This window comes from Larus michahellis, chromosome 1 (genome assembly GCF_964199755.1).
Source record: "Larus michahellis chromosome 1, bLarMic1.1, whole genome shotgun sequence".
Classification (NCBI taxonomy): domain Eukaryota; kingdom Metazoa; phylum Chordata; class Aves; order Charadriiformes; family Laridae; genus Larus; species Larus michahellis.
Genome location: NC_133896.1, coordinates 117,329,645 through 117,350,079, shown reverse-complemented (window position 1 = coordinate 117,350,079; position 20,435 = coordinate 117,329,645). Strand labels below are relative to the sequence as shown.

Sequence of the window (20,435 nt, the reverse complement as noted above, 5' to 3'; positions counted from 1 at the left end):
AGCAATCAGTGACTTCACGATATATATTTTTTTTTTCCAGTTATGACATCAGTTGTACAATGCAACCACTTAATACAGTGCATCTCATAAAAACAGGCAACATGTAAACAAATTCATGATTCTTTATGCACTTAATCTTACTGTGACTTTTGTTAATTGCTGCTAAGGGTTCTTTTAGTTTAACACAGCATGATATCACCTATTACAATATTGATTGAATTAATTTATTTCTCTGTTGTTCTGAGTTGAACTTACAAGGTGACTAGCTTGCTTGAATATTTTTTGTGGCAGGGAAATTGCAGCAAAATGCTCAAAGGTAAAATCAAGCTACTGCTCATGTCAGAAGAATTCACACAACAGTCTTGCTGGCTAGCACAAAAGAGTGAACGTAAATGAAGGAAAGAGGTTTACTGTTGAAAAAAAGTATATAGATGAAGAAAATGGAGACCAAGTTAGATTTTCAGAGAAATAACAGTGTGTACGGAAAAGCAAAATTTCATCATTCACCATAAGTTAACTGTCCGTTCCTATGTTGAAAAGGTGCCACTTTATAAAGTCCAGATAATGAAATAACTACATAATAAAACTTCCTTTAAAAAAGTTGCCTTCTGGCCTTAAAAATAGAGAGGGAAGATGTGGGCAGGAGGAATAGGCATTTTCTAAGATTTTTAATTTTTATTTTCTCTAAAGAGAGGTACTGATATGTACTCAGGGTTATCAGAACACTTGATGTAATAACCAGTTGTGGTTTCCTTTGTAAGTTTGAAATGCTGTGTTGTTTTTTTTAGTTCCCTTACATGTTAAACACATGGATGTTTTCCTTGGATAGAGCCTTCTTTGATTTGAGAATGTTCTTTCTTTCCTTTTAAGGTTTGGGTTCTTGATGCAGTGCTTTCAGTTGCAGAAAAACACGGACTTCCTGAAAAAAGACTCAGAACAGCCTGTGGTAGTACCAAAATCAAATAACAAGGCAGTGCAATGCTATCTTTACTTCACATTTTGAATTTTGTAGAAGTCAAAGGTTTGATGAGAATTCAGACCTTTGTGTTTGGAAATCTTGAACCTGAGTCATTCCCTGATACTGCTCTTAGTTTACACTGATTCCATGCTAGACTCCTAATCCTCCTAATGGAAAATTAGGCCAGAGTTTGTGAAAGTTGAGGTGCTATGACAACTAGTCATTTTCAAATAACCTTGAAGAACATGAACAGCAGTAAAATGCATGTAATATAGTTCTTAATTAAAAATATAATTTGTGCAACATATTTGAATCTACCATTCTTTTTTTTTTTAGTAAGTAGGTATATTATATACGTGCTATTTTAAGTCACCGACTTCATTTTTCTTTTACCCCCTAAGCATGGAACCAGACATGACCCATAAGCATGGAACCTTTATTTGCAAATGAGAGGAAAAGATTGGAGAGGAAGTCACACAAATATATTTTTGCAAGATCTGAACCTTTACTCCAGGATCTTCTCTGTAAAAGCAGTTCTTTTCTATCTTCAAAACATGTGGCAGTCTGTTAAACAAAAATGTAGAAGGACAAATGTTATGTGCAATATTTGTCACTATGCATGTTCTGATTTTTCAGAGTAACGAAAACAATTTCCAATGGGGAATAAATGGAGAACTGAGCTCGAAGTCACTTGTGTTTGAAATTATTCGGTGTTCAACACTAAATAGGTCTAAATGCTAACTTTAATATATGAATAAGGTTCACATACATAATTCTTAAAAATAATATTTTCTGAAAGTAAACTTAAAAAATAGTCTTATATGCTGAATACTAAAAGGTAATACTGAGAAGGAAGAGCAGTTATGTAAAAAACCCTGTTATGTTTGGCATATTCCACGCAGAGGACTGAATTTACTTTAAGCACCGGGATCTAACTGCACTGAATTCTTAGGCACCCTAGGACGATCAAAACTGAACTCAGCAATATTATATTTCTTTCTGAAAGTCGATTCACTTAAAAAAAAATCTTCCTTTTATTTTTCTTCAGTTTTATTAGGAGCCATCAAAATGAATTATGTATGATTTTAATTTACTGCCCAAAACAATAGCCATCAAACCAAACACTGAAAAGTCCATATTTGCATAAATGTTTTCTTAAAAGTACCTTTCTCAGTGTGCATTCTTCCTGCAAAATTTATTGAAATATCTAAACTATAGATCTGTTAAAGAAAACACCCCAAATTGTTTGTGTTAGTTTTGCACCATTTGGTGCAACTTTTGGAGCCAAGAGCCAGCCATAAGGAGGATGTGAACCTGTTGGAGCAAGTCCAGAGAAGGGCCACGAACATGATCAGAGGGTTGGAACACCTCTCCTATGAGGACAGGCTGAGAGAGTTGGGATTGTTCAGCCTCGAGAAGAGAAGACTCCAGGGAGACCTTATAACTTTTTAGTAGGGCCTATTTTGGTAGGATGAGAGGTAATAGTTTTAAACTAAAAGATGGTAGATTTAGACTAGATATAGGGAAGGCATTTTTTGTAATGAGGGTGGCGAAACACTGGAACAGGTTGCCCAGAGAGGTGGTAGATGCCCCATCCCTGGAAACATTCAAAGTGAGGTTGGACAGGACTTTGAGCAACCTGATCTAGTTGAAGATGTCCCTGTCCATTGCAGGGGGGTTGGACTGGATGATTTTTAAAGGTCTCTTCCAACTGAAACTATTCTATGATTCTATTTTAACTGCAGTAATGGAAGTCATTAATAATTGTCTTCTGCATGAATAAGATAGCAAATTATTATACCAGCATAACTTGAACCTCTAGTTGTTAGACATTTATAAGTAATTTGCAAAGAAATTTCAAACCAATATAAGTTTGCCTGACTTACTAATACAAATTAGTATTTCAACTATTTAAAATAATTCTAAGCTTAATCAATCTTGGTGGCAAAGTAATGTAGAAATAGGTAGTATTTACTTGTAGTATGTGGTTTAAATACAAATTCATATTATTTAGAATTATTTGAGTTGTATTTTTAAGGAATATTATTACCTTGTTGGTATTAGTGTCCAATATTTATTAGAAGCAAATCTCTGACATAAAATTACTTTTTTTGGGATTCTACGAAATTAAAAATCAGCTAACCTGAGTTCAGTGCATTCAAAAATGTTCTCTTTTTTCTCTGCAGGGAAAAAGACAGTGAAGTTGCCAAAATAATTTGTCCGTTCTTAGATTCAGTGTGCTTTTGCTGAAAAGGAAAATAAATTGTTGGAGCAGTTTTGCATTTCAGTACATATTGTGCGGCCCTGGAAGGAAGTGCTGCCTTGAAAAAGCTACACAATTTGTTGTAGGAGAACTGAGGAAAACTCAGCTTGGCCTTCTCTTCGTAACTTCCACTTTAGCCATGATTTCTTTATGTAAGTTTTTTCTGCATTGGTCCAAGAAAATCCCCTTTTCCTCTTCATCATTGACCAAACAGGACAATATCCTCATGATCATCCCATATATCTTGAAATGTAACATCTCTTGATCTAACCCATTGCTTTCTATGTCAAAATCTTTCACTGCCTCTGGTAGCCGTTCTTGTAGCTAAACAATGGACGTTTGCGATCTATTGGTGAAATGGGTGAAATCTTTTTGTTGTTGGGAAAAGCGCTGTGCTGAATATAAGTTACATTTTCCGTAATGAAGTGATGGAAGAGTTAGTATAGGAAGCCTTCATTCAGTGTTTATCATGAAAGTTACAAACTGAAGCACTTGAAACCTAGAAAATGGCAGGTTTTGCACTGACTGAGCAACTGTCCTTGTGTGTGTGCTGATTATCTTTACATCTGAATTCATTACAATGCTGAATTAGGTGGAAAACTTAGTGCCTATAGTGTTGGATTCCTCATTGTATAGGAAGCGATGTAAGAGGGGAGCCAAATTAGATAAAAACTGTGACTCAGCGTTTCTTAATTTTCTCATGCATGCCTTTATAAACTTAAGGTATTTTTTATGTACTGAGTCTGTAGATGAATGTCTTTCGGTAATGATTAATGCAGATTAATTTTGTGAATATTTAGGCATTGGATATATCCGAAAAGTGCTATCAGTTAAACTTTAATTTTGTACATTTTCTAGAAACAAGATAACGGTGTTTGGCATATTTCTTTACAAAAATTAATTAGAAGAAAGGAAACAGAAGAAAAATAGTGGAATTAATGTTAAACAGTAAGTAGACAAAATACTTTATAAAAGTCTGTTATTTATTGCATTCTTTATGAAATTATAAAGGAACATACAATATCTACCACCCTAAAAAAATTAAATAAATTCGTAGTCAGTGAATTTCTTGCTTTCAGAGTAATTAAAAATAGTGAGTTCCAAAGTATCTCATTAGTATATCTTCAAATTAAAGTGTTCTGTATATGACTATTTATTGATTTGTCTGGGTTTAAAGTTAATGTGTTAGGTTTTTCAAGACAATTCTACAGACTAAAATATTTTTTTGTCAAATAAATTATTGTGGGGCTGTGTTCATATTTCCAACATAGCTGGAAGTCATGCCCCTTTTTTGTTAAAATTGAATTCATCTACGTGGATAAGGCCTTCATTTTTTTCTCTATTTATAAGCTCCTTTCCACACTGAAATATGTGATCTTTCATTACTGAACTATAATAGTAATTTCAGTTTTCAAACCATTACAGTCTTCAACAAAGGGTTCAGGAGCAGTGTCCTCAGGTATAAAAGGTTGAAAATTATATATTTTATTGATAAATAAAAGGTACTTATACTAAAAGTTTTTACAAGGTTTTTGTTAAAAGTCGTCCGTTTGTTAACATGAAATCTTGTTTAATGCTTTTTATTGAATTGTAAGAAACTATGTCACGTGCTTCATAAGATGATATCTAAATAAGGTCAAACTGTCTAATTGCTAATTACTACCATTACCTATTGTTAATGGAAACTTTTTAATTAATTTTGCTGGAGATAATTTTTCTATTTATGATTTTATATTTTTACAGTGAATATTGCTGACCACATGTGATGGTAACATTAAAGCCAATGCAAATTAAAATATCCTTGTCATTCAAACTTAAACTTTGTTTAAAATTTAATGCAAGTTCAATTGCAGAAGCTAGCACAACAGCGATAATTCTTGGCAGCTAAAATTACGAAAGAAATACCACTGTATTCAAAATTCATACTTCAAAGCACATAGTCTTGAAGTGGGGATAAAATTAGCATTTTTCTACAGTCATTACACAGTGAAATCTGAGATTATTTTATATATATATTATATTATAATATATTACATTATTATAGCATATATACAAATTTGTTGACAATAGTTGGAAAATGAAACTTTAATTTGGTTTCACTGCATGGAGAGTAATTTCAAAAGACAGTTTGTCTCAGTAGTATCATTCAGTGACTGATAACACCACCACCAAGACACCATATGCTCTGGAGAGAATTTCATAATTCATTCTCCCTGACAGCCTCAGTTTTAGAGAACAAGGAATTTTAGATAAACTGACTTTCTAAAAATTCACCGTATGTATATGTATGCATGCTAGCACACAGAGTGCTTTATATTGTGCACTACCTGGAACTTCATGAGCATTCTCTCTTTTCTTGCACTCCTGTTTATATCTACTGTAATCGCATTTGTTGTTGCAGGACAGACTTTTGCTTTCAAACTTCGTATTTGCATCTTGTAAAGACATTTGAAAGTTAAATCAGCAGAATCAATTTCTTCTAGCGACATAACAGCCAAAGAAACCCAGAATTCTGGAATTTTGTGAGGGTGAGTTTGCCTTTTTAGGTCTTGTATTTCCAATTTATAATGGTGGAAAAATGTTTGGGCATGAGTGCTCTTTAGTCTACTGAAGTTTATCCATTTTGATACATCATTTCATTCTAATTCTAATGGATTGCACTGCAGCATTTCTCTCAACAAACTTGCCCTTTAGGCTATCCAAAAGAATGTTAGCCAACTGTGGTTAGAAGCACTTCTTGATGTTTACTCTGTATTTGTTCCTTTTATGTTTCACATTTCTATCATCTGTTCTGTATCAAATTTCTCTACTGATTTTAAACTGTGCTGTTTAAGATTTTTATACATCTTTAATTCTGTTTCAATCAGCTTACAGTTTTAAGTGGTATGCAGATTAGACTCTTATGCTTATTTCTGTTCTACTAGTCAGATTAAAAGTTACCTTGCATGAACAGAATTTTTTATTCTTGTCTTTTTTAAAATAATTTCTGATTATGAGTAGAATAAACAGTAGGACTAAACATTTTGCAGTCAGGATTTTTGCTATTGTATTCCTTGTGATCAGAAGGGGATTTTAAATGTGAGAGGAAACAGGAGAAAATAACCAAGAACATTCTGTCCCTTCAGGAAAAAAAAAGCTGCTTGAGATTTTCTAGAAATAATAAAATGTTTAATAGGGGCTTCGTAATCATCTTTTGTGCCAAGATGGTTTATGAAATCTATAATCTCTGCTAAAACTGATTCTTCAGAATTATATGCACCATGATTGCTTTGTTTTGTTTTTATGAAGCAACAGTTGCTATAGCAAGTTTCAAAACTCCAAACTATGGAAAACTCCAAAATATGGAGACAGGCTTAACAGTATAATCAGAAAACGTAACTCATTGCTATAATAAAAATTAATGTTGCAAATTTCACTAAGCTGACGTTTACAAGGTAATCTGTACTACTTTCCAGTATTTTCAATTTAGAGCCCTAATGTGAAAGTGTTAAATTCAGTTCCTATTCATAACTTTATCAAAGAAAAATTTGAACTGACAAATTAGCCAAGACTTAGATTACCAGTATGGAGTACCTCAACAATTCCAAAGCAGAAGACAAGGTGGCTTAGAATAATGAAAGTCATCTGAAAACTTTTATTTGTTTTAAAGTTCTCAGCAGTGCCTCTAGGTGGGTAATTGTAGACTGAGATGCTCATGATGGCTGAGATTTGCAATGACAAAAGGGAGGCTTCCCTATGTGATTTCCTTTTTAGGGGTATAAGTTATACTGGAACTGTGTGGTTTAATAAGATCATGCATGAATCATGTTAGCTTTTGAAATATAAATTATTAACGCTTCTCCAAAAGTGTACAATAGCTAATTAGGCTGTTGAATCACCACATAGAATCATAGAATAGAATCATAAAATGGTTCGGGTTGGAAGGGACCTTAAAGATCATCTAGTGACACTTCTTCATCTGACACTTCTTTTGCCTGGCAATATATTAGATGTCCATACATCTTCAGTCTCCTAGAATTCAGAATCTTTTCTTCTGTGTTACCTCATTTTATATTCTCAGCTTAGTATGTATGTTTTGATATTACCTGGGCTGTGTTGAACCCACCCACCTGCTAATCTCATCCACCTAAAACAAAAGGTGAGTGTGTGTTCCAGGTGTCTGTACATTATTTAGCAAAATCCCTCATCCGAAATGTATTACATGGCCAACTATTAGCTCTTTCAACTGTTAACACCTACAAATACCTTGTTGTTACACAAATTATGGTAAAGTTTGTCTTCTGAAAGCAAGGTGCTCTACTTCCACTTTTATTTCCCCTCCCTTCTCAACTACTAAAAAAAAAGCAGAATCCTGATCTGTTCTTGTAGGTCTCATGCTCGTTCTTTAATTGTATGGATTTTTCCCAAGTCTGTCTTAGTTCTGTTCAAGTACCTGAATTGGTTTGAAACTGAACAGAAAAACTAGTACGAAGCTGGTCTCTGTACAACTCCTCAGTAATGTGAACATTGTGCCACAGGGATTCTGAATTTGAAAGCGCACTATGCCTGAGGAAGTCTCGGAGATTTGACAGATGTAACATTTTCATTTTATTTGGTATTTCCTAACCAAATTTCATTGGGCTATATATCATCTAAAGGGATTTCTGTTAGATTTGTAAGAAATGCACAACGTATACAATGTATGTTCTAAATGCTCTTACCACTTCTTGGTTTTGGTTGGTTGGTTTGTTTGTTTATTTGTTTACTGTACACAGCTGTAATCTTTGTACACCAGTCTAAAACTGTCATGGTTTCCTATGGTGACTTGAAACCTGTTCCATCAGCTAATGCATAACCAATCTTTCTGCAACTGCTGTTGCTATTTACAGATGTAGAAAACCTGACCATCAGAAGACAGTATAAACTAACACAGGCCATGGATGAAATAGTTTCTGATGGATTGGAATATGGACTATTTAATACAATTATACATACATTCTCATAAATTTTTAATGTACTAAACATCAAATAGCTGAAATTCATACAATTTCAGTCTAAGTAAATAATATTCATATGGTGTTGGACATGTTGACTGCCATCACTGTTATCCTTTCCCTGGATTTGTTGTGAAAAGTATGAATGCTTTTGTGCTACAATATTTTAACTTTGTGGAAATCAGGCAACGTGATAACATCACATGCCATAAATATTTTTAAGTGATAAAACAGATGCATGTACTATAGTCTGATAGTCAGTAGTTAGCATCAGTTCCATATGTGCTTTTGGAGATCCTTCATAAGGAAGAAACATTATGGAGCTTGTGTGAGTGAATTTCATGTTCAGCAATTACTCTGAAAATTGTCAGTTTTGTGTCTCCCTAGGAAGTTACATCATGGATAGAAATGACTGGTGATTTTCCATGCTATCATCTGATTGATTTTTCTTTTTGTTCACATAAGGATCACCTTGTGAGGGTAAAGCATTAAGAACAAGTAGATTTAGACATCTTGGTAGCTAATGTAGTATCAATCATTTTATAGTAGATTGATCATGTTAATCACAGTGACATGGGAGTTTTTAAGGAAAAACTATCTGCTGCAGCTAAAAGCCTCCAGCATCAGTATATTTCATTCTTAGCTAATGTCTGTCTTGGAATAGCTGTACAAATGCCAATTGTGATGATGACTTTTGTTATATAGATACTTGTAACACAGCTACTGGGCACTGAGATTTTCTATCAGCTCCATATCACTCATTAAATAGCCTTCAGATTCTAATGACTTGCAGTTTCTACCTAGCAGGACTGGACTTTAATGGATGGTTCAGATATTGATCCAGCAAGACAATGAAGGCACTGTAGGCACTGGGTCCTTTTTGCTGAATCCTTTCTACTCTGATTGGGTCATTGATCAGTACTGTTCTGAACATAGGCCATTGGAATCAGTGTTTCATTTCTTAAATCTTCAATTAATTTCAAAACCGTTATGAGACAATGTCCAAGTTATGAGTGTATATAATGTTTGGGTGCAATGGGCCTGACTTCCATCTTAATTTATCTTAATCTTATGAAGATAAGTTTGTCTGAGTGGGACAGAATTAGATAATTAACATTATTTGAACAATAAGTGAAAATTATAAGTTTTAAATATTGGTTAAAACGAGAAGTTATAGAAAATGAGGTAGATACCTATTCTAAATAAATGGGAACATCCCCCCTCGCCCACCCCCCCACCCCCCCTTATTTTTGTTGGATATCTGAAATACAGATAACACAGTGCTAAAAATTAGTAAAATGATAAGCACTAGATTTCTGATCAAGTAATTTTTTATGCACGCTTAACATGAAGTTGGCACTTCAAATTGAAGTTTAAAGAAGTATATATGTGATTGATGTTAAATATATGTTTTATGGCACTCACACCACAAACAATATATAAACTGGAAATAGTGATTTCACCTCAGAAAACAGGAAAACGTAGTAAAAAGTTTGCAGTAACACATTATTTTCTGTTGCAGTAAGGAAAGGTGCTGTAAGTAATTCCTCAGCAATCTTCTCCTGTACATACATTTTTCTGTGGAGAACAAACAGAAACATTTGATTCCTTAATGGAATGATTTTTGCAAAACATTGTAATTATTCTTTGCTAGTGTCTTCCTACCACATGAAGAGTTGAAAAGATGGCAGAGGTCAATCTCCTTCATCCTTACTTCTGTTAAAAGAGTGACAGCTGAGGGAAAAATAAACTGACAGTGACTGTTGTTGCATCAATAATTGAATAACTCAGTTTGACAATTATAAGTGAGCTTTGGCTATGCAGTCATTTTATTGCCATGTCCTTAAATGCTATCTTAGATTTTTCTCCTGACAGACAGTTATTTAACATGATGTCTGTTTCAAGGCAACCATTTCTGTACTTGCTTGATTATTTTTAATTTAGTGATCTAGTTCTCCTTCAGTTAACATTACAGAAACACTATTCAGTGTTAGCCCATAGCTGACTATTATTAGGATTGTTGACTATTATTAGGATTATATATGTTTGGGTTTTTTAATTTTTCATCCTGTAAAATAGTATATAGTCACTTTTGCACAGTTCCAGAGCATCCATTTATTTTTAAAAAGTAATTTCACTACTGAGCTACATAACTTGAGATTTTTTCTTGAAACTTCATTTACCTGTTTTATCTACTAGTATTTTCTACAGCTTCTGCTTCAGAGCAGCTTCGAGAATCTCTTATACTTCTGTGGCAGCAAATACCTCTGGTATTAAATATGCCTTTTTCTGAATATAAGTGTGATAAAACAGTTAAAGCAGGTCAGCAGCAAAAATTTGTTCTCTATTTGAGTTTAAAGACCTTTGGAAAGAGCAGAGAGAACTTCTACCAGTACATTCAGATAAAACCTGCTCTACATATGCTTTCATTAAAGATCCATTGTTTATATACCTTTCTTTGTACTTTTAGAACGTATGTCAAAAGTTACTGGAATTCCATTTCTAAAAACCTAGTTACAATTTTTCAGATTTATACAGGGACATGATGATTCAATAATCACCGGGAACACTTTTAAAGTAAACTCAATCTCTTAAGATCATACGGGAGGAGACAGGTTTCAGAAACAATTCTCCATGTGTCTGTAGTTGGTGGACTAATAGTTTCCCAAGACAAGACTGTAGAGAGAGACAGGTTCTTTCATCAGATTCCAACTGGTATGATTGGAAACAGCACAGAACTTCTCAGGCCTGTCTGCTTCTTTTTTCAATTACACCAGCTGATCTAACAAAAGCTGTTACCTTCTGATAAACCTTGTCTTGCCTGTGGTGCTAGGCCGTCACGGCCAAAGCAACGCTACCCTAGTTTACTGCAATATAATCTGTAACACTGCTAATATCTGTAGTCAAGCCCTTCATATACCTTTTTTTCACTTCTTTTGTGTTTGCTACAAATCCTGCTTCACAGCTGAACAGTGTTTTGTTCTTGTTTCTGTCAGTGGATATTAGATGGAGGAATCTCTTTCATTCACTCCTCTAATCTTTTACTGTTAGTCGGAAAAGGTTAAGATGGTGAGGATCATATTTTCAGTTCTCTGGTGTATGTTGTGACCTGCTTTTTATAGTTAGAATATATTGCTTCAGGTGTATCTAGTTTCTTTTTATACATCGTTGTCTTTGTTGTAACAGAAAGGACAAAAGGACTGACTTCCCATTAGCTACCAATGATCTCACATCTATGCTTTAGCCAGATTATTTCCCTGACTTCTGCCTTTTGTGTCAGGATTCTGTACTGTGCACTATATGATACCAACCTGCTATATGGTACCATTCAGCAGTTCCGCCTCTGAAAATATGGCATTATTAAGAAATACTCTTTTTATCTTCTGCTTTTTAACACTTACGCTAAATCCTTAGTATGTTAGTGTATATGTGCTACATCTAGCAGCATCCAATAACTTCCTTGACAGAGATACTGGGTATTAAAGAGTAATCAGGTCATTAATCCTTCATTCTTTTAGCACTAGAAAGAATTAAAAAATATAGGAGTATTTTCAGAATTACCAACCTTTCATTCAGCTGGAATAAAAACACTGAGAAATAATACTTTTAATTAAAAGGGAGAAATAGCCATTTATTGCTAATCTCCTTCCTGATTAAAAATTTATGTGTGAACTTTCATTCAATTTCTTATTGAGAGGAAAAAAGCTTCATACTAAGTATGATGCCAGAATTACTTAATTCTCTGTAACCTAGGAGAAATATTGTCTAGCAAACATTTCCAGGTGGAAGGATTTTTTTCCCCCCATTAATTCTAGGTGCCATTTCATAGTAAATAAAAAACCATTGCTGCACTTTTTTAAATCTTGTGGTTGTCGTTGTTCAGGAGGGCCTCTCAAACTCCTTATTAAGTGTTAGATAGGAGACACCAGTTAAGTGCGACTAGCTTGGTCACATACTTGGATATGCAAGTCAGGGGGCTTTGTAGAGATTAAAACAGGGGGAAAAATAAAAATCACTTCAAAAAGTCTTGACATACAATCAGTTGTATGCATTTCTTTGAAGATGGAGCCTTAAAGTATTGTGGTGTTTGTGACCAAACTCAGCAGTTAGTTCAATGGCAGTTTCTCACCACTTTGTTTTCTGTTCTTCCACGAAGATTTACAAATGTAATGTGGTTTCTACAAAACATAAAGGTTTTTCATTTCCTGACACCTCTGGGATTGTATATGAATACACTGTGCTACAGGTGATGCTTTGATGCACAGCTTGGTAACAATGAACATATGGTTCTGAATAGGATAGGATAGGATAGGATAGAATGGAATGGAATGGAATGGAATGGAATGGAATGGAATGGAATATTTCAGTTGGAAGAGACCTATAACGACCATCTAGTCCAACTGCCTGACAACTTCAAGGATGACCAAAAGTTAAAGCAAATTATTAAGGGCATTGTCCAAATGCTTCTTAAACACTGACAGGCCTGGGGCATCGACCACCTCTCTAGGAAGATCGTTCCAGTGTTTGAACCTCCTCTCAGTAAAGAAATGCTTCCTTATATCCAGGCTAAACCTCCCTTGGCAGAGCTTTGAATCATTCCCATGTATCCTATCACTAGATCCCAAGAAGAAGGGCTCAGCACCTCCCTGTCCACTTCCCTTCCTCAGGAAGCTGCAGAGAGCAATGAGGTGGCCCCTCAGCCTTCTGTTTTCTAAACTAGACAAACTAGCCGCTCCTCATGGGACATTCCTTCCAGGCTTTCACCAGATTTGTAGCCCTCCTCTGGAGACATTCAAGGACCTTCACATCCTTCTTAAATTTTGGGGCCCAGAACTGCACACAGTACTCAAGTTAAGGCCACACCAATGCTAAATACAGCAGGATAATCACCTCTTTTGACTGGCTACTGTCTTTGATGCACCCCAGGGTGCGGTTTTCCCTCTTGGCTGCCAGGGCACACTGCTGACTCATATTGAGCCTGCTGTCAACCAGCAACCCCAGATCCCTTTCTGCAGGGCTGCTCTCCAGCCACTCCTCTCCCAATTTATACTTGTATCCCGTGTTACTCCATCCTAGGTGCAGAATCTGGTATTTGGACTTGTAAAATTTCATCCCACTGATGATTGCCCAATGCTCCAATCTATCTAGATCCCTCTGCAAGGCCTCTTGTCCCTCAAAAGAGTCAACAGCATCTCCCAGTTTGGTATCAGCAGGAAACTGATGCTAATGCTGCATTCCAGTCCTGCATCGAGATCAGTGGTAAATATAATGAACAGAACTGGCCCTAACACTGAGCCCTGAGGAACACCAGTGGTGACCGGTCACCAGCCAGAAGTAGCCCCATTCACTACAACCCTTTGAGCTCTGCCCTTCAGCCAGTTCTTCATCCAGCAAGCATTATGTCACAGCATCAGTTGATCCTCCAGCCCTGTCGTTGTATTCACTTTAGTAAAACTTTGTGCTTCATTTCTCATTGTCCTTCCAAAGGACATGCTAATGCTAAATGCTCTTTCTTCCCCGTTTACACTGGGGAAGTGAAGGCGTTTTATCAGTCCTCACTTCTTGTACACATGAATGAGCTCTCTCAAAAGGCATTTTCTTAAAAGATTTTGAGTTGCAACAGTAGTTAGCTGACTGCAAACATAATGTGAATGCAACATTAGACAGTTAACATTTCTGTACCTGAAGTATGGAATATCTGGCAAAAGCATCACTAGGAGCAAAGACCTTCATTCTTTGTGTTGTTCTTGATTCAGGTAGTAGTATTTTAATGCATTAGGCAGCAGGTAACCAAATCCCCAACTCAGTGAGGATCTTTATTCTGTAGAAGGAGTGGTGTGGACATTTTAGCTATCAGGGGCCTGGTAACTACTGAATTACTAGTCTTAAACACTTGTTTTCACTGTTTCTGGAACCTGGCAGTGTTATTTCTAGCTCCTCGTCCCAGTGTTTGTGTTTCAGTATGATATTAAGAATTTATTACATTTTTTATTTGTAAATCAGGCTTGGAATCCTGTTTGTGTATGATGGGGGCAGTGGGTGGTTGGATTTTCTTTGCTACCATGGGTGGGGTTTTTTTGCATTTTGTCACACTGGAATAACACTTAGAAGTTTCCAGGGAATTGAGTCTATTGCACAGTATTTTTAGTGCTTTCAAACTTTCTTTTTATTGAAGTTGGGAAGGAACAGCAAAATCTTAAATCTTTGACAGATGAAACTATACCATATTTTGTGCACTTCCAAAGTGAAATATTTTCTCTAGGACTACTTAGTGGCTTCTACTGAGACTCGTTTGATTCTGGCCTCCTATTTCTGCTTAGCAGTGAAAAGACTTGTGAGCAGTCACAGTTAGCTCATTAGCTGAAGTGAAGCAAGGGCAACCCTGAGGCAGTCCAACCATACATCTGGGGTGACTGGTGAACTGGACTTTATTTTTTATCTACATATCAGTCAGGAGCCCGTATATGACTGTTGGCCTAGAGCTGACTTCAGTATGTGATTGACTCAAGTCATGGACTTGTGAAGCCCCAGGGCTCCTAATTCAGCAGCAATTGTATAGGTAGAAGAGTCAGGGATGAGAGCTGGGAGGTAAGCACTAGAGTTTTGGGCAGAAATCTAATAGGCAATGTTGTCTCAAAACCCTGTCTGTTCTGTCAGAAGATAATTTAAGCCAATACGTTATGGTGAAAGACTTATGTAGAGAACAGAAGGCCTTTACAGGGAGAAAAATGTTTCATTAGAGAATTCCCAGCCAACAGTGCTGATGATTTATTAAAGTCAGGCAAAACTTGAACTGACCAATATTTTATTTTTCTGTTTTCTGCAGTAAGATGTTCCCATTTGAAGAGAGTGCCGTGATAGTCTGGTGAACACCATTATTCTGCTTCTGAACAACCTGTTGTGAGAGCCAGCATAAACCTGTTGGTTATAATGATCTTAAATGCTTTTGTAATGCCTTTCTGTTTGATCACCACCTTCCTGTTGTTCTTTGTCTCCTTAGCCTCTATATGTAAATTCCTACTGTCTCAGCACATATGAAAACTTATACCTGTTGTTTTTCCATGCCAGATGACTGGGACTCTTTGTGACATCTAAACTCTGTTGGCCACAGAAAGTATAAATCCGATTAACCTCACATGGGTGTTGATAGTAAGATCCCTGTTTATTTGAGTGTGCTTTCTACTGACTAATTGTAGGCTGGCTAAGGCCTCACAGAGTCATCTTATGCCATCCCTTCTGAAGTCCTATTGCAGGGTCACAGTCTATAGTCCTCAGACTCAAGCCAATATGGGGAAGATATGAATAAAAGATCACATATAAATTTAAAAATATTATGATTAATCTCTAACAATTAAATAAACATTTCTTTAGAAAGAAATTATCGCCATCTGCTAATTTGATTTTCAGACTACGTTAGGAAATGTATTTGATATAATCCATTAAGTTGACTTATTTAAAGAAAAATAGGCCATATATGTTTGTTGCTTAAGTCTAACTACTAAACTGACTGATGTTGTTAATGAATCCCATAGAATCAAGGGTTCTTGAAATGATAAATCAGTGTGGGGTGGCAATTTAAGTTAAGCTACAAAGCTCTGATCTTAAAGAACTGAAATACAGCATAAAGTGAAGAAACAGAAGTGGAGGTACTTGGTCAGGCTTGGTGACGATTATTTGGTACAGCTAATTACTTGAATCCTTCAAGACTATGCATGAGTAGACTTGACATGCATTAGTAGGTGAACTGGCAGAACCAAAAAAAATTTCAGTTTCTGGATTAGTGCCTCTGGATAATTTCTTTCAGTGAATTTCCATTGACCTTTCTTGCAAATTGGATTTTTTCTTTGCTAGTATATTGTGTCACTTGTAAGTTTCCTTATTTCTTCAATGATGATTTTTTTCCTTCTTCCAATTTTAAACCTCTCGTGGCACCATTTGTACTGCTCCCTACAGGTGGTGTTTGTGTGTTTTGAATAAATCTGTAATACTTTTCCTGACCTCTCCTTGCTTCTTGTATGCAGAAAGCTGTGAAGTGTGGTGACAAATTGTTAAAATACTAAAAGACAAGTTTTTAATTGTTTGTTTTTCTGTAAGCATACCATTAGAAATCACCCAGTTCTACAATATCTGTAAAAGGATTAAAAATGTTGTTTTCTACACAACATGTAGTCCCATGCATAATGGAATATTCTGTTGACTTCACACCACCATAAAAATGCATTAGTCTTATAAAAAAATGTATGTTATACACATAGGATCTGGCTCACTGGTGTGCTACTCTACAGTTGCTCCCTATCAAAATCATTGCAGGTGTAGCACGTAACATTTAAGTGTGAAATGAAACCATCTTCTTCCGATGCAGTTATAGGCTGAGCACATTATCAAATATGAACTATCTGTAACAGCTTCATTAATTATTATCTATCTGCTAAACTTCTCTAATGTTTACTTAACCCATTTGCAAAATGTGGAAATTCTAATGATTTCTGTTATGCTTGTGAGATATTTGTATTATTAAATAAATAAATGAATGTTACAATATCAAAAAAAGCAGACTGTTTTACCAGGATTGGATTTAGGCATTTCTGTTGGACATCTTGCAGTATAAATACAATAACATAAATATAAATAAACATTAGGCATATGCATCAATATTTGCAAAATTTGGGCTCAATTTACTAAAATCCATTTATATCCTCAAGTCCGGTTGGAGGACAGTAGGTGTATATACTGTCCTTTTGCCATTATGTAGTCTTTTAGCTTTAATCAGCTCATTTGTTTGTATAAAGATAAGTGCATGAAAATAAATCCAGGATATTCAGAGAAGGGTCTTCTCTGATTTTCATCATGCTATTTTCTTAATCACTTCAGAAAGGAGATCAACAACTTGATAAGTTGGTGTTTTCTTGTTCTGGCAGTGAAAACATTCTTTTCCAATTTAAAAACTTTTATGACAATATTTGTCCCTATAGACATTGTTGTGACTTTCACTGGATAGGATAAATTATCATGATCAGTTTGGTCATATTTTTCACATCCTTCTAGTTTGTTATGAAAAGACTCAATCAACTATAGGAGATGCAAGCGGGTGGAAAAGTTGCATCACGTGATGATAAGTTATATGCTTTCCAACTATATATTCAGTTCCTTTTAAAGGTTTGAAGTAGTAGATTTTCATACTTAGTATCACTGTATATGTGCTTAGAACATAGGTACATACTTAGTTTCAAGGAAATTTTCACAGAATTAAGTGTCTGACCATATATTTATATATGTTCATAACAGAGCATATGACTGCAAGAAGACTCTGTCTAAAAAAATTGCAGTAGGTTTAGTAAGTGCAGTAAATTCATATTTACCAAATAAACCATGAATTCAGCTTATACAAAGTTTGGCTTATACTAAGGCATTTCAGAAGGAAATGCTTAATTTGAGAAACTTTGGGTAGAATCCTTCAACTTTCTCAATGCTTTCTTAAGGCTATTTGTATTTTGCAGATTTACTTATTTATTTTCTTTCAGTAAAGCTTAGTCACACTTTGTGTGTTTCCATAATTCATGAAATTATCTGTAATTGTGTAATTAGTGTAAATACGTGCAATCACATTTATACGATATAATTACAAAGTGCAATACAATAATTGTGATGGGTAATGTCATAAAGGAATACCTATTAAGCTTCTTAAATGTATAGTCTGTGAATATCCAGAAGCTAGTGTTTAAAGCTCAATATCAAAATTGTTTAAATGTCAAAAGCGGATGAGCAAATTTTACAAGAATAACTGGAGCTGATCAAGAATGCTGTGACAAAACAATTAAAAGCTGAAATCGTTCATAGAAACACCTCATTTTTCCCAAATTACAGGTGAATTTTCATTGCTTGGCAGGGATTCCATAGCAACTGCAGTCTGAAACTGGATGTACCTTGGGACCTTATTACTGAGGCTAGCTTGCAATCTGTGTACCTTGGGACCAAAGTCTGGCTTCCCACCCAGACATCTGAGAACCTGTATGGCAACCCCACACTCTCCAGGTTTCTAAAGCAGACATTACAGATTACCTAAATCCCTGGTAGGCCCTTTTATCTCAGAGTAAGCATTGAGGAGCACATGCCTGGTGCTGCAGATGGGGCTTCTCATCGCCCAGGGTTCTTCTCCACCTCTGGGGATTCCCAGTCTTGTCCTTCAGTCCTCAGGTGTTGGAAGAAGGTGTTGACTTTTCTGTCACTACAACTGCTGTGTTTTTGATTCTGATAGTTTCAGATCTGCAGGCTCTGGCCACGTTAGCTTCCACTGCCAGAAGTTAAGAGGTTCTTGCGCTAGTATACGCTGAGCGTCACCCATCTAGAAAGCAGCCTGGCAGAAAAGGACTTGGGGATCCTGGTGGACACCAGTTTGACCTCCTGCTCATGCCAGAAATGTGCCTTTGTGGCAAAGAAGGCAATTGGTATCCTGGGCTGCATTAGGAGGAGTGTTGTCAGCAGATGGAGGGAGGTGATCTACTCAGCACTGATGAGGCCACACATGGAGTGCTGTGTCCAGTTCTGGGCTCCCTGGTAAAAGACAGACATGGACATACTCGCTATACTCCAACCAAGGGCCACTGAGACGATCAAGTGACTGGAGCTCATCTCCTGTGAGGAAAGGCTGAGAGAGCTGGGACTGTTCAGCCTGGAGAAGAGGAGGCTCAGGGGGGATCCTGTCAATGTATATGAACACCTCAAGGGAGGGTGCAAAGAGGACACAGCCAGGCTCTTCTCAGTAATGTTAAATGGTAAGAGACAATGAGCACAAAAAGTGAAGCGTGGGAGTTTCTACCCGAACATCAAGAAACAGTATTTTCACTTGAGGGTGACTAGGCATTGGGACAGATTGCCCAGGGAGGTTGTGGAATCTCCCTTCTTAGGGGTATTCAAAAGCTGTCTAGACATGGTTATGTGCAACTGGATGTTGGTGGTCCTGCTTAAACAGGGGGCTTGGACCCGAAGACCTCCAGGTCCAGGAGGACCACAGGTCCCTTCCATCCTCAACCATTCTGTGATTCTGTGAAAAGCCCCTAACCACAGGTGATAAACCAGTAACTATGTAAGCCAGGTTCCCTCTTCAGGAATAGTTTATATACCTGTGTTTCTTACCTCAAAGAAAATAAATGGAAATGTGATTTATATTTTATTGATTTTGATGACTGCACCAACATACAAACAGATTATGGCAAGGTTTTGACATATAAAGTGGCTATGCCAGCTTTGTATGTCCTTTTACAAACTTCACATAAAAAAGCCGAAGAAAGTTATCTGCAAATGGCATATTTCCATGTAATTAGATTCTCTTTTATTTGCTTAACAGCACTGTGATATTAATGCAAGTTCTGTACTTGTTCAATACATAGATTACTTTTATTATGCTTGCTTTTTTAAAAGTTATTTATAGTCTGATTTACATTTTCCACATTAGACACTAACTTTGTATTCCATACTGTGTTAGATGACAGAGCTGAAACAAATTACATATATTTGACTTCTGCTTTGCTTGACAGTAATAAGCAGTGTTCAGTTAGATGCAGCTTAGGCATCAGGGGTATATTACTCTAATAGTATTACTCTGTCAGAAGAGAAGAATGATTTGCTCAGAACCAAAAACATATTTAACATTAGTACATCCCCTTAGTCTTAAAATACGAACTAGGGCCTTTTGACAGTTATTATTGAGTGTATAATTTGCTCGGCGCTCTTATTTTGCAAAGCATATGCATTGTAAAAAACATGTATGATCAAAAATGTATATTCCTTCAAGAATTTCTTAGACTCTTGCTTTCTATTTTTGCTTAACATACTATTTCTAAGCAGAAAAAATTAATAAGATTTTCTGAATTAATGGTCATTTAGAGAAAAAATGACATTGTACTAAGTTGTTCTTTGTGGCTGTAGAAACTGTAGGTGAATGTCGTTCCATGTGGTAATCAGATTCTCTCCAACACCAGTAAAATACACTTGAATATAAACAAGAGGATAATTTTAATGCAGAAATTATTTACTGAATTTCCCTGTACCATGATCCATGTGACTGTGAACCTGCAATTAATGAAAAACCTTTTATCTTTGTTTGTATCTATGTTTGTTAATCATGCTTGTTTGCATTATACCTATATTACACCAATTCTATGTTTCAGGAATTTTTTTTGTTCCTCCTTGGTATATAATATAACTTCAGGAGGAAGGATGGTGGTAAAGCACTCACCATCCT

The 20,435-nt window shown here is 35.9% G+C and overlaps 1 long non-coding RNA gene across 4 annotated transcripts in view; it reads left to right on the top strand.

Moving 5' to 3' along the window:
• The window catches only part of LOC141737866 (uncharacterized), a 46,018-nt gene extending 29,165 nt beyond the window's left edge, over positions 1 to 16,853 (top strand). For 2 of the 4 annotated variants that reach the window (XR_012585258.1, XR_012585259.1), the window contains exons 3-6: positions 3,145 to 3,373; positions 4,080 to 4,169; positions 5,623 to 5,749; positions 15,021 to 16,844. This is a non-coding gene — a long non-coding RNA (uncharacterized LOC141737866). Of the gene's footprint in view, positions 1 to 3,144; positions 3,374 to 4,079; positions 4,170 to 5,622; positions 5,750 to 15,020 lie in introns of all 4 variants that reach the window. The other 2 variants (XR_012585260.1, XR_012585261.1) reach the window with 1 other exon arrangement.
• Positions 16,854 to 20,435: the final 3,582 nt, after the last annotated feature.